The sequence below is a fragment of the Staurois parvus genome, unplaced genomic scaffold, assembly GCF_062004578.1.
Source record: "Staurois parvus isolate SC_StPar_1 unplaced genomic scaffold, SC_StPar_1.0 ptg000604l, whole genome shotgun sequence".
NCBI lineage: Eukaryota > Metazoa > Chordata > Amphibia > Anura > Ranidae > Staurois > Staurois parvus.
In genome coordinates this window covers 1,732,341-1,746,895 of record NW_028318400.1, presented here as the reverse complement: position 1 = coordinate 1,746,895, position 14,555 = coordinate 1,732,341, and the positions used below count along the sequence as shown (strand labels likewise).

Genomic DNA, 14,555 nt, shown 5'->3' with positions numbered 1-14,555 from the left:
CAATGCAAACTCTCCCATCCATCCATGTCTCCGTGCTTTATTTTCTGAGAAATCACTTTGAAAAATACTCCCCTAGCATTTCTGGCCATGGCCATCTTGAGCAAGGGCAAAAGATTCTTCATCTACACCTCCTCCCTTGGCCAACTCATACATTCTCACGGCTTCAACTACCACCTATATGCTGACGACACACAAATCTGTCTCTCAACCCCCCACCTCACCCCCTCAGTCTCCGCCCGAATCACACACCTACTAAGCGACATATCAGACTGAATGTCGCTCCACTTTCTTAAACTGAACCTCTTTAAGACCGAGTTTCTTGTCTTCCCCCCAGCCCGGACCCCACCCCCCATTGACTTCTCCATCATGTCCAACAACGCCACCATCAAACCCGCCCCGCAGGCCAGAGTACTTGGTGTCATTCTGGACTACAACCTATCCTTCCAGCCCCAAGTCCAATCTTTAATAAACTCAGGCAGACTCCTCCTCCGCAACATCGCCAAAATACGCACGTTCCTAACCCCAGAAACCACTAAACAGCTCATCCACTCCCTCATCATATCACGACTCGATTACTGCAACTCCCTCCTCACTGGCCTGCCTCGCCGCTGGCTATCCCCGCTTCAGTCGATCCTGAATACGGCTGCCAGACTCATTCACCTTTCCAACCGCTCCATTTCCGCCACCCCCCTCTGCCAATCCCTCCACTGGCTTCCGATTGCGCAACGGATCAAATTCAAAATCCTAACACTGACGTACAAAGCTGTCCACCATACTGCCCCAAACTACATCACCGACCTAATATCCAAGTACCGCCCAGCACGCACACTGCGCTCCTCACAAGACCTCCTTCTCTCTAGTTCCCTGGTCTCCTCCTCCCATGCCCGCCTCCAAGACTTCTCCAGGGTGTCACCCATCCTCTGGAACTCCCTGCCCCAACCCATCAGATTATCACCTACTCTCCTCTCCTTTAGGCGCACCCTGAAAACCCATCTCTTCAGGGAAGCCTACCCCACCCCCTGCTAACTTGCCGACCTCCTCCCCTCTTCCTACCACTCCATCCCCCACAGCTATCTCCTCCTGTACCACTATCCCCTCCCTCCTAGATTGTAAGCTCGAAAGAGCAGGGCCCTCGAACCCCTCATGTTTTGCATTGTATTGTATTGTTATTGTTCTGTCTCCCATTGTAATGTACAGCGCTGAGCGAACTATTGGCGCTTTATAAATACTGTATAATAATGTAGCATTTACTTCCTGGAATCCATCTGCCCTTAGCTCAGGCATGCAGGCAGGAGGGTGTGCTTAGCTGAGAAAACCCCTCTCCTCCTGAAGACTCCAGGGATGTATGAAACCATTTGGCTAGGCAAGAAACCAAAAAGTAAGTGAAGAAATGTAAAAAAAAAAGTTGCAAACAAGTAAATTGATAAACTTTCCTATCTATTTACTAATGCTAACAGTATAAGGATTCAAACCAGTCAGTGTTGACTGAGAGGGTGAAGTTCTGCTTTAACAAAATAGCTTTGAAGATATCTGAAGAAAAATTATCCCAACAAGCATTGCTGTTTGGGACTGTCACAGTTATCCCAAAAATAATTCTACAAACAATTCAATTAGATCCACTCAAGCAAGAAGAAAATGCTAATTTAAGGTCTTTGAAAGGCCACAAATCTAATTATGTATTTCTGAAGCAAGGAAAATATAAAACAGGATAGTATTTATGCAGATGGCAGTAGTATCTATTTAAATGTAATGCTGGATAATCTTTTCCACTCGCTCGTTCCAGTTATATAAGCACTGAATTTGCAGCTCTCCAGCTTCTTGGGAAAATAGTCATCAGACTTCTGTTAGCAAAACCTACGGTAAAAGGAGCATACTCAGCAATGCACAAAGAGTAATACTTTGCTGTAATCTATAGCAGTTAATAATATTTTCTCAGGTAAACTTCTAAAAGTATATAATCCACTTGAGCTCTGGAAGATTTACTCCTTTATGACCAGGCCATTTTTTGCTATACGGCACTGTGCTGCTTTAACTGGCAATTGCGTGGTCATGCAACACTGTACCCAAACTAAATTTATATAATTTTTTTCACACTTTCCTTTGGTGGCATGTGATCACCACTGGATTTTTAACTTTCTGCGAGATAAATGGAAAGAGACTGAATATTTTGAAAAAAAGACTATATTTTACTTTCTGCTATAAATCATATCCAATAAAAAAAAAATCTAATTTCTTCATAAATTTTGGCCAAAATGTATTCTGCTACATGTCTTTAATACAAAAATCCCAATAAGTGTATATTCTTTATATACTACTATTGGAGATGATCAGCGACTTATAATGGAACTGCGATAGTGTGGCGGTCAATCTGATGCTAAGTGACGCCATGGGGAACTGACTAACTGCCACTGACATCACCAGTGGTATTAAAGTGGTTGTAAAGGCTTGAGGGTTTTTGAATGCATAGAATACATGAAGGTAAAACACCTTCTGTGTGCACCAGTACCCCCATCCCACTCAATACTTACCTGAGCCCCATCACGATCCATCAATGTGAATTACAGCCTCGGCTGTCCCGGGCCTCTGCCTCCTCATTGGCTTAGACAGCAAGCGGGAGCCATTGGCTCTCGTTGCTTTCAATCGCAGCCAGTGAGGAGAGAGGGGCTAAGCCGTGGCTCCGTGTGTGAATGGACACACAGAGCAGTGGGTGCCCCCATAGCAAGCTGCTTGCTGTCTGGGCACCCTACAAATAGGAGGAGCCAGGAGAGCCTGTGGGGGACCCGAGAAGAGGAGGACCAGGGCTGCTCTGTGCAAAGCCTTTGCACGCAGCAGGTAAGGTAAAAAAAAGAAGAAAAAAAATGAACGTTTAGTATCGCTTTAATGTGATCAGTTATAATATTATACACTGTCACTGTACTAATGACACTTGCTGGGAAGGGGTTAACATCTAGGGAGATCAAGGGGTTACATTTTTGCCTAACTACAATTTGGTCCATATATATTTGGACACAGGCACAATTTTTTTTTTTTTTCAGGTATTTACCAAAACATATTCAAGCTATAGTTATATAATGGATAGGGGCTGAAAGTGCACACTCTCAGGTTTAATTTGAGGGACTGTACATCTAAATTGGAGGAAGGGTTTATGAATTACAGCTCTTAACAGTAGCCACCCCCCCTTTTTCAAGGGACCAAAAGTATTTGGACAATTGAATCAAAAGCTGTTTCATGGCCAGGTGTGGGCTACTCCTTCATTATTTCTTCATCACTTAAGCAGGAAAAGGGTCTGGAGTTGATTCTAAGTGTGGTATTTGCATTTGGAATCTGTTGCTGTGAACCTACATCATGCGTTCAAAGGAGCTGTCCATGCAAGTAAAACAGGACATTGTAAGGCTTCAAACGTGAAGCAAATCCATCAGAGAGATAGCAGCAACATTAGGAGTGGCCAAATCAATAGTTTGGTACATTCTGAGGAAAGAAGAACACACTGGGGGGAGCTCAGCAACATAAAAAGGCATGGACGTCCATGGAAGACAACAGTGGTGGATGATTGCAGGATCCTCTCTATGGTTAAGAAAAACCCATTCACTACATCCAGACAAGTGAAGGACACTCTCCAGGAGGTGGGCGTATCATTGCCAAAGTCAATGAAAAAAAAAAGTTATAATCCTATACCCACAGTTGATCCAGTGGAAGGCAAAAAACCCAGCAAAGCATGATCCAATTTGTTCCTGCAGGGCAAAAAAAATCCTTCCTGATCCTCCGAGAGGCAGATATTCCCTGGATCAACTTTACCCGTAAAAGTTAGTATCCAGTTATCTTCTGTGTATCTAAGAAACAATCCAGGCCTTTTTTGAAGCAATTCACTGAGCTGGCCAGAACCAACTCTTGAGGGAGTCTATTCCACATTTTCACAGCTCTCACTGTGAAGAAACCTTTCCGTGTTTGGAGATTAAATTTCTTTTTCTCCAGATGTAAAGAGTGCCCCCTTGTCCTCTGTGATGACCTCAGGGTGAATAGCTCTACACCGAGTTCACTATATGAACCACTGATGTATTTATACATGTTGATCATATCCCCCCTTAATCTCCTCTTCTCAAGAGAGAATACATTCAGTTCCTCTAATCTTTCCTCATAGCTGAGCTCCTCCATGCCTCTTATCAGTTTGGTTGCCCTTCTCTGTACTTTCTCCAGTTCCCCAATGTTCTTTTTGTGAATTGGTGCCCAAAACTGAACTGCATATTCCAGATGAGGTCTTACTAATGATTTGTACCGGGGTAAAATGATATCTCTCTCTCTGGAGTCTATACCTCTTTTAATACAAGAGAGGATTTTGCTTTCACAGATGGCAAAAAAAACTGATAGGGGTTATAGCCCTCCCTTACATTATCAAAAGTGAAAAAGAAAGGGCACAGTGGCTAAATGGTTAGCACTTCTGCCTGGCAGTACTAGGGTCCTTAGTTCCAACCACAGCACCACCTGTCTGGAGTTTGCATGTTCTCCCTGTGCCTGCGTGGGTTTCTTCCTGGTACTCCGGTTTCCTCCCATACTCCAAAGACATGCTGGTAGGTTAATTGGATCCTGTCTAAATTGGTATTTAGAGTATGTGTATGTATGAATGTAAGTTAGGGACCTTAGATTGTACACCCCTTCAGGGTTAGGGACTGATGTGAATGCACTATACATAAATTGACAGCGCTATATAAGTACCTGAAATAAATAAAAAGAAATGCTTGCCTATATTTTTACTTTAAAGTGTTATTAAGCCCACACCAGTAAAAATCAGTCTGTATATGCAGTAAAGCATGCTTGTTATACTTTCTGTGCAACCTACAGGGTTAATCCTCTGCATTGTGTAAAACAAATGCTTGATCCTGTATTCTCTGATCCTCCCCTTCTTCCAGTGTCTACTAAATATCTCCTGATAGAACAGACGTTCTGGGGCAAGCTGCACATGCTCAGTTTGCTGTGTATTGCTAGAGAGTTTTTTTTTCTTGGGAGAGTGCATGGGATCAGCACAGGGCCAGTTAGCACTGTCCAAACAGTGGTCAGGGGTTCTGCATCCTCCTACAGGAGAATGAAAACTCCTCCTATAAGCTTTAACCAGTGCTCTGCTGGACACTGATAGAAGTCACAAAGAACAGTACTGCACTATTGTCAACTCTTCCTTTCTTTGGAATGCACACAGTTTGGCTCAGAGAGAGTGCATGCACAGATGTCTCTTTAGGAAACACCCACAAACAGGGAGGAGGGGACAGCTGGCAATCCATTTTATGTGACCCTTGCACCTCTACTGCAGCTGCGGCACCCCCCTCGTCTCCGCCCCCAACTTGTCTCAGCTCTCAGCAGCAGAAAGGAGGGTAAAACTTCCCTGCCAGATCCTGCGCTTCTCCTTGTGGTTCGACTCTGCCCCCCTCCTCCCCTTCCCTGTCTCAGCAGAGAGGAGGACAGAACTTTTCCTACAGATCCTGTGCCGCTCTTTGCAGCCGCAGCACCCCCTTGTCTCTGTCTCCCCTGGTCTTAGCATTCCGCAGGCTCTGGCAGCTGACTCCGGCCCTTCTCTGGTCCTCCTCCAGACTCTGCACTTTTTTCTTCCCAGCTCTGCCCCCAGCAGCACAAGGTAAAGGGAGTGCACTGTGATGTAAGGGAGGGTGGGGGACTCTTGACATCTCATGTAAGGGTGGATGGGGTTGTTTGGGCATCTAGTTGTACAGATTCAGCTGGCCCTTTGAGAGCAACCATAATGCAGATTTGGCCCGCCATGGAATTAAGTTTGACGCTCCCGTTTTAGAAGCAAACTGCACATAATACGTATGTGTGGACCTCCTCTTTTAAAATAAAAAAACAAACAAGGGTTAATATCACTTCAAACAAAGTCAGGAGTAGGCACAGACTAGTGTTTTGTACATCAGGTACACCTTTTCCCTATGAGCCTTTGTGCCATTGTAAAACAAAAAAAAACAAAAAAAAGTGCCATTATTTGGTTATATAATCCATAATTAGACTCCTGTTCTTCTAAAATGTTACCTGGATGCCTTAATTATGCATTGGTGACTGGTATGCTTTGTTTTACTTCAGGTTCTGCACGTGTATATTGAAAAGGCTTTTTATTTCGCTACATTAACTGTTCTAACTACAAAACAACTACGGGAGTTAAGGCTAAAATAAAACTTTGTTTACTCCAGCACTTTTTTTGCTTTCAGTTTTGTTTAATCCAGATCCCTGTGATGCCATTCCAGTTCCTCGCTGCGAAAACAGAGGGGAAGGCTTTCAGCAAAATCAATGGCACTGGTGGCTGCTAGTGTGTGGGCTGGTGTGATTCACACGCCATACTCGGTAGATGACGGCTTCCCATCTGTATTGCTGTTCTCATTCACAAATTCAGCAGACGCAAATCAGGCTGGATGCACCCTCATGACTTCCCACTCAGGCTCACAGCATAATGCTCAGCGTTATAAACATGGCGGGACCATCTGTACCGACAGGAGCAGCAGCAGGGATTTAACTGAAAACAAATGTGTGATTTTCACATTTAAAGCCCAATTGTAGTTTCCAAAAAAAAAAAGTTGGCGGATGAATTTATAATTGATCAAAAAGCTGAAAATCTCTTATTGGTTCCACAGTGGGTCCAGACACTTTCCATTCCTCCCAACAATAAGTGGCAGAAAAAGACCGCTAGTATCTGTATGGAAACAGCATCTCTCTGCAGAGGTCCAAACACTCCCTGCAGATTCAGAGTTAGAATTCTCCAATCAGGAGGAAGGGAAAGTGTTTAGACTACGACAAACAGTAAGCAAGTTGTACCTAAAGCTTCAGGTCTCATGCACACAGCACCTTTTTGCAGCCACTTTTAGGGGTGTTAAGCGTTTGTTGTTTTTTTTACTGCTTGTAAACGCTCCTCCATTTTATCCTATGTGTCCATGCACACATATTATTATTATTATACAGTATTCATATAGCGCCAAAGGGTATGCTCAGCGCTGTACAATAGCAAGTGGGACAGAACGTGAGACAATACAGTAACAATACAATACACGAGGGGTTCGAGGGGCCCTGCTCTTTCGAGCTTAAAATCTAGGAGGGAGGGGATAGTGGTACAGGAGGAAATGGCTGTGGGGGATGGAGTGGAGGAGATCGGTTGTTAGATGAGGGTGGGGTAGGCTTCCCTGAAGAGATGGGTTTTCAGGGTGCGCCTAAAGGTGAGGAGGGTAGGTGACAGTCTGATGGATTGGGGTAGGGAGTTTCAGAGGATGGGGAAGTCCTGGAGAAATCCTGCAGTTGGGCATGGGAGGAGGAGACCAGGGAGCTAGAGACTTTTAGGAGCTTTTAGTGGCAGGAGCTCTTACACCTAGGAAAAAAACCCAGGACCAGTGTGTCCAGGAGCAGCAGCGCTTCGGCAGAAAAAACGCATGGTGCGTTTACCACTTGACCGTTAATTCATTTCAATGGCCAGAATAAATTGTTATTCTGGCCAAATGAATGAATTAATGCCCAAGCACTTGATGCTTGTAAACGCGCACAAAACGCTTGTTAAGAAGATGCTTACTTCCAACGCACACGTTCCTGCTGAAGATGGCTGTATGCTTAGGTGGGTCTGCAGCAACTGTCGGCTGGAACCAAACAGAGTCAATGGAGGGATATGTCAACAGCACACCAAGGATCTCCAATATGGGTCCAAAAAGGCTTTAATGAAGGTTTACATAGTTACAGCAAGGCAACGTTTTGGAGTGTCGCAGGACCCCTTCATCAGGGAAGGTCACAAGAAGGGGCAACACAGTGGTTAAATGGTTAGCACTTCCGCCTGGCAGTACTAGGGTTGTTGGATTGAATCTCAACTATGACACCACCTGCCTGGAGTTTACATGTTCTCCCTGTGCCTGCATGGGTTTCCCCCAGGTACTTGGATTTCCTCCCACACTCCAAAGAGATGCGTGTAGGTAAATTGGCCCTAGTATATGTATGAATGTTAGGGACCTTAGATTGTACTCCCCTTGAGGGTTAGGGACTAATGAAGGGGCGGACTGACCATTTGGAAACTCGGGCACTGCCCGAGGGCCCGGGGTCAGTAGGGGGCCCCATGAGATGCCCCTGGTACCTTTTTCATAGGGTTTTTTGAGTTTGGGCAAGGACACAGGGGCCCCATGAGTTGTCAGTCCGCCCCTGGACTGATGTGAATGTACAATATATATACAGTATGTAAAGCACTGCATAAATTGAAGGTGCTATATAAGTACCTGTGACAAAAAATAATGGGCTCCAAGTCTTTTATGAAGGGTAAGGGCTCGTTCACACTAGGCTGTTTTGCCAACGCTTGCCAAACGCCCCTATAGCGTTTGGCAAGCGTTGGTCCGGTGTTTGCGGAGCGTTTTTAACGCTCGGCAAACGCTCCGCAAACGCCGCATGCGCGGTTTAGCGGCGGTTGCTACGCGTTTGCCGATCGTTAATAACGCCCCACAAATGCCTATAATGCATTTGAGTGGTGTTACCGCTCCGCAAACACCCCGCAACCGCGTCGCAACCGCACCGCAAACGCCGGCAGAGCGTTTGCGGAGCGGCACCATAGACGAGAATAGGAGGCTTCAAAGCCTCCTGACTCGACCAGAGGCGTCCGTTTTGCCGCGACGCAACGCGACGCAAACGCTCCTGTTAGAACAGCACCATGTGCTGTAATGTGCAGAATTGGCAGAGGCGTTTGGGAAGCGGTAAAAACGCTTCCCAAACGCCTCTCTGCCGCCTGCACACAAGGCTAGTGTGAACGTAGCCAAACTCATACAAATGAGCACAGAGAGGCCACTCCAGGTGGAAATGTGAACAGTTGATCATGAGCTCACCACTGCTGCCTTGTTAATCATTTGCATGATAAAGAGAACTGAAAAGAATAGGTGCATCTTTATTGGGTGAGACAAAGTAGCAAATATAATAAAATTGACCAGCCCGAAGTGAACAGTGTGACTCCAACGGACGTCCCATCTGCTTTGAAGGAAGCCGAGATCGCTCCTGTCGGCTTCGAATCACGTGGTGTCAGGGTCCCGGCGTCCCAGATGGCTGGTCAATTTTATTATATTTGCTACCTTGTCTCACCCAATAAAGATGCACCTTCATTAAGGCGCTTGACTGAGAGCATTTTTCACAGCGCCTATTCTTTTAGTTCTCCAAGTCATTTATGTGGCCCTAGAGCAGTTAAACAGCAGTTGGCAAATTTACTATGTATTGATGGAAGTAAGTATAGAGTGCTATTGCCTTAATATTTCTATATATATTTGTGATGTTAAGCAATTTCGAGCCACAACGGACTGCACTTTTATGTCTAGGTGTTGCTTTTCCTCGATGCCTATAGGATGATCAGCAAGCTAGAAGTGCTCACTGTGAGTCTTTAAAAGAGCTGCTCAGAAAAGATTTGAACTCTTTTCACTTAAAGCAGCAGGAAACAGCAGGACAAGTCAACATTTGCATGTAATTATAGGTGTCTATATCTGGATCTACCAATTCCTTTTACCTTTAGTTTTCACTGAAGGTAACTTTTGCTTGCATTTTTTTTTAACCTTGAATTTCCCATGTTTGTTGTGTTCCTTTAGTAATTTGTGTAGTCCTTCAGCCACTGACAACCAAGAAAAGAGTTGAAGGCTGGATAAAATTTGCTCCCTTATATGAAATTATCCTTGTAGAAAAACTAGGTGAAAATGTAGGACCATAGATACTAATATAACAGGTATTTTTGTCAGCATGTCTAAAGCCGGCCATGGATGGATCGAATATTGGCCAGTTTAGCAGGGACTCTATGGGCAGGCTGCTTGTACTGAGGTCGATCCATTGATCGACTTCCAAACATCAAAGTGTTGGGCGCATTAATTTTGGCCCTGCTGATTACAGCAAGCAAAATTGGGAATCCAAGCTGTCGGATGCCGAGGTCAAAGTGAGATGCTGGAAGGGGTGGCGGCTCTCCTTGAGAGAAAGGGTTGACTTGATCAAGACTTTCCTGCTCCCAGTCTTTTTATACGTCAGCTTCGTTTGCCTCTTGCCAGAATCGCTCTATACGAGGATCTATAGCTGTTTCTTCCAGATGTTATGGGGGAATCGGCTGAACCTCGTCAAGAGGGACGTGACTTACTCATCCAGGTGGGATGGTGGCCTAGGTATGGTCAACCCAGTGGTCTTTTTCTCTCTGATGTTCTTGAAACATAACTTTGGTAGCATGTTGGCAGAGAGACCGCCTGCATGGGTAGGACTGTTCCGGATCTGGTTTGGACCCTTTCTGCGCAGTTGGGAGTGGCGGGCCAGTGAGAAGCCTGCGGGTCAAGCATGGTGAGCTCCCGGCTTATGTGGCCCAGTGCCTGAAGTTACTCCAGGGGTGGCATGTGACTGCGGAGGAGGTCCGGTCCCTCCCTAGGAGGCTCCTGTGTGAGAGGATTGTGGCATCTGCTTTCCATGCGCCGCTGGCCTTGAGGGATTGCCCGGGCCATGTTATGAGGGAGGGTTTGCGGTTGATAAATCTGGAGCGGATCCCCCTGAAGTTGCAGGACCAGGCCTGGCTCGCCTTCCACGGCAGGCTCTACGTGAGGGGTAACCTGAAGTACCGTCCTCCGGATGAACGTGGTTGTCCGAGGTGGGAGTGTGGGGGTGAAGTGGAGACTATGGACCACTTCTTGCTTCAGTGCCCCTTTAACGTAGAGGTGTATAAACAGGTGGGAGGGGCTCTGGGTGTTCCTTTCCTCCATCGCATGTCGTATGCGGAGTGGGTGTACGGAGCATTCAACCGTCTCATGGGTTTTGATTTGGACACCTTGTTTTTAGTCAGCTTAGTTGTCCGTTATTACACTTGGATGGCACAGTGTCAGGTCTCCATTCGGCAGAAGGTCCTCCCTGTTTAGGTGGTGGCGAGTGACATCCTTGGTGAGGTTGGGAAAATTCGGGGTCTTGAGAAAGACAGGCTGCGATGCAGAGCTTGGATGGAGGCGTGGAGGAACATCAAGCCTGTTGCTGCGGTCTGTTGATCTCGGGTGGTGGGATCTGTCCCTAGTTTCTGCCTTCCGCACTCCCTAGATTTTGCGTTCGGTTCCTTTTGGTAGCCTTTTGCATGGTAGGTTGTAGGGGTCAGACGTCGAAGACCTGCGGGTTCCTTAGCCCTCCCCCCGTAGTGTAATAGTGTGGTTACGTTTTTTTTTGTATATAGTTTAGGCCATATAGGCCGTAAGCGGCAGGTTTGAATGGAAATTGTTTATGGTTTATGTTTATGTCTGAGCCATAAAGGCTCTTACTCGTGGTCTCGGCCATAAAGGCCTTGTACTGTAAATATTGTATATAGTTTCCGTTTTTTCCTTTTTAGGTTATGGACTTTTATTTATGAGCCGTTCAGGCTATGTTTGAGTTTTTTTTCCCCAGGAACTGTTGGGACTTTTTAGTTTCCTTTCTGTTGAGTTTTGTATGTATTTATTTATTTATATTTGTACTTTTATACATAAGTTTGATGGATATGTATGACATCAATACATAATAAAAAAAATCTCCATTGATCGACTTCTGTACAGCTAGCCTGTCATATTTTTTTCATGCGATCTCTGCTATAGTCGCTAGCAGTGATCATTGTGATCATTGTGTTCTGCCAGCAGGGAAGGCTTCCCATTGGAAGAAAACAATAGCACTGCAGGAGGGATTCCCACATCAACACTGAATGTGTTGATAGTAAAAACAGGCTATTTTCTTTCCTTCCACCTTGTCATGATTGGTGGGTGTATCAACTGCCAAGCATGACCCATTGAAGTGAATGAGGCCGCTCTGCAAGTGCCCTGCAATCTTGTGCAGTACAGCAAACAAGGAGTTAAAGCAGGCAGGACTGTGTTGCTTTCTCACCTCCTGCTTAATCCCTTGAACCCCACAGAAGCATACAGTTGCAGGGTGTTTGCAGAGTGGCCCCATTTACTTCAGTGGGCTGTGATTGGCAGGTGGTAGCACTCACCAAAAGCAACAGGGGGTTTAACTCCTGCTGTAGCATGTGTACACCTTTGGCTGCAGCCTCAGCAGCTAAAGGGGGTAGGGATTGGGGAGTGGTAAAACCTTAACCAAACCGCAGGGTTTTACCATCCCCAACTTTACATATAAGGGAGTCGTAAGGGTGCCACTGCCGAATGCAGCTCATTCACAATTGCAGCAGGCATTGCTGCTCCTCTGAAAATCATTCCAAGTGTGTTTGACAGGTGGTGAGGAGGCAGCATGTTGCCTTCCCACCACCTGATTTAAACCCATGATTGACATGCAATGTATGAGATTATGACACGGTAGTATGACAATTATAGAGGTTTAACCAGTTCACATGATGCCCGCCTGGATTGCCGTCGCTTTGCGGCAAGATCTGTCACTGGCTGTGTCCATTGGGCACAGTCGATGACTGATCTATATACCGGCCTGCTGCCGGTACCATGTGACTGCTGTGACCAATCACAGCAGGTCACATGACAATTATAAACAATGGATGGCTTCCTTTCATGCCATCCACTGTATACAATTGTGTTGCTAGCTGTGATTGGTCACAGTAATCACATGGTACAGACTGGGCAAATCACAACCCATTTGTGACGTGATTAGCTGTGGCCAATCACAGCTAATCACAACAAAAAACACTGAATGAATTGATTTCATTCAGTTAAATGCCTGCATATAGCAGTGAAATGTATTGCTATAGGCAATCATAATGTGTATAAAAAATACTCATCACTTCCATAGAGTAGTACATTGTTACTATGGTAACATTATATTACTCTGGTCACAGTGTTTTATCGTAAAAAAAGAAAGAATGTAACAAAAAATGTTTTAAAAAAGGAACTGTTAGATGGCGCTGATAGCTGGCTCTGATGAGGAGGCACCGATAAATGGCACTGATGGGTACTGACAGGAATCATTGCTGGGCACTAAAAGGCAGCAATGAAATGTGGCACTTATATATGGCACTGATATATGGCACTGATGGGTACTGATAGATTGCACAGGTGAGGAAGCACTGATAGGCAGCACTGATGGGCATTGACAGGAATCACTAATGGGCATTGAAAGGCAGCTCTGATGAGCACTGATATGTAGCATTGATGAGCACTGATATGTGGCATTGATGGACACTGATAGGAGGCAATGATGGACACTGAAAGGCAGCACTGATGGGGCTGCACTGATAATCAGGGAATTGACGATTAGTGCCCTAATTATCAGTGTAGATGCCCCCTCTGCTCTGAGGAATACTGCTTACCGGCTCTCCTCTCCTTATGCACTGTCAGCGTAAGGAGAGGACTGCCGATAACCATCATCTCCTGTTTAGATGTGATCACTTGATCACATGGTAGAGCCTGCGTCATTAGCTCTTTACCGCGATTGGTGATCCACTGTGTCCGAGGGACACAGCGCACCACCGATTGCCGTGAACCCCCGGGGGGGGGGGGACATGCCCCCCGGAGGTTCGCACCACCGATTGCCGCGGACCCCCGGGGGGCATGTCGCTAGAGTGGGAGGGCGCTGTATAACATCCTCCCAGATCAAGAGAGTTCCCGCCCTTCTGTCATTTCCCTATACGGTGGGTGGGAGGCGGTGAAAGAATAACTACTTTCTTGGGGAAACAAAATGATCAAATAAAGAAAAAAAATCAATAGCTTACACAATTGCAACTCAAATCATATTGTAATTGAATGTTATTAAAAATGATCTTTCCTTTTCAGTCTGCAGCGCTGTAATTTTCTGTAAAATGCAACATAATATGGCCATGGTGTTCTATAAACAAATGGTGACAGAACGCCTCCTGAAAATGCCATTTCCTGCTGTGTGATTGGCTTACTGAATTTCCCAAAAGTCTGCACTAAGATACACGGCAGATATTTGGCATCCTCTGCAACAAAAATGTCATTTTTGGTGAGATACTCCTAAAGGGAAATCACATGTGAAGGGACGCAGATCTTACCAGTACCCTCATTGGAGCTCTGCAAGTGCAGCAGCTGATTAATAAAACCACCCCCATAGAGATTCACTCAGAACATTGACTCAGACCAGCAAACGGCTACTTCTTCAGAATAACAAAAGGTAGGAATTTGCAACAAAGTTTGTTAAAATCCCAGCAATGTACATTGATCTGTTTGTATATACAACCTAATATGATTTTGAGAATTTACTATGTGAACTATTACACCCCAGTCACATAAAATCCGACTTTGAAATCGTGCGACTTAGAGTGAAGTCGCACAATTTCAAAGTCCGATGATATGCCAATTTCAGGTGCGATTGCAAGACATCTGACACAGAAGTCTATGCAAATCGCACCAAAAGTAGTGCATGTATTACTTTAGAAATCGGTGCGGCTCTGACCAAGTCAGAACCGCACTGATATGCCGCTCTAATTGCGGACAATACGATGCGACTTGGCATGCGTTTTGCATGCCATGCGGCTTGCAAATTGTATGCCAAGTCGCACCCTATTGTCTGCAATTAGAGTGGTCATATCAGTGCGTTTCCTACTTGGTCGGAGCCGCACCGATTTCTAAAGTAATACATGCAAATCGCATGCCAATTCGCATCCAGTGTGA

At 45.5% G+C, this 14,555-nt stretch overlaps 1 protein-coding gene across 1 annotated transcript in view; it reads left to right on the top strand.

Moving 5' to 3' along the window:
- The window catches only part of HECTD2 (HECT domain E3 ubiquitin protein ligase 2), a 131,915-nt gene that overhangs the window by 37,883 nt on the left and 79,477 nt on the right, over positions 1-14,555 (top strand). The window lies entirely within an intron of this gene.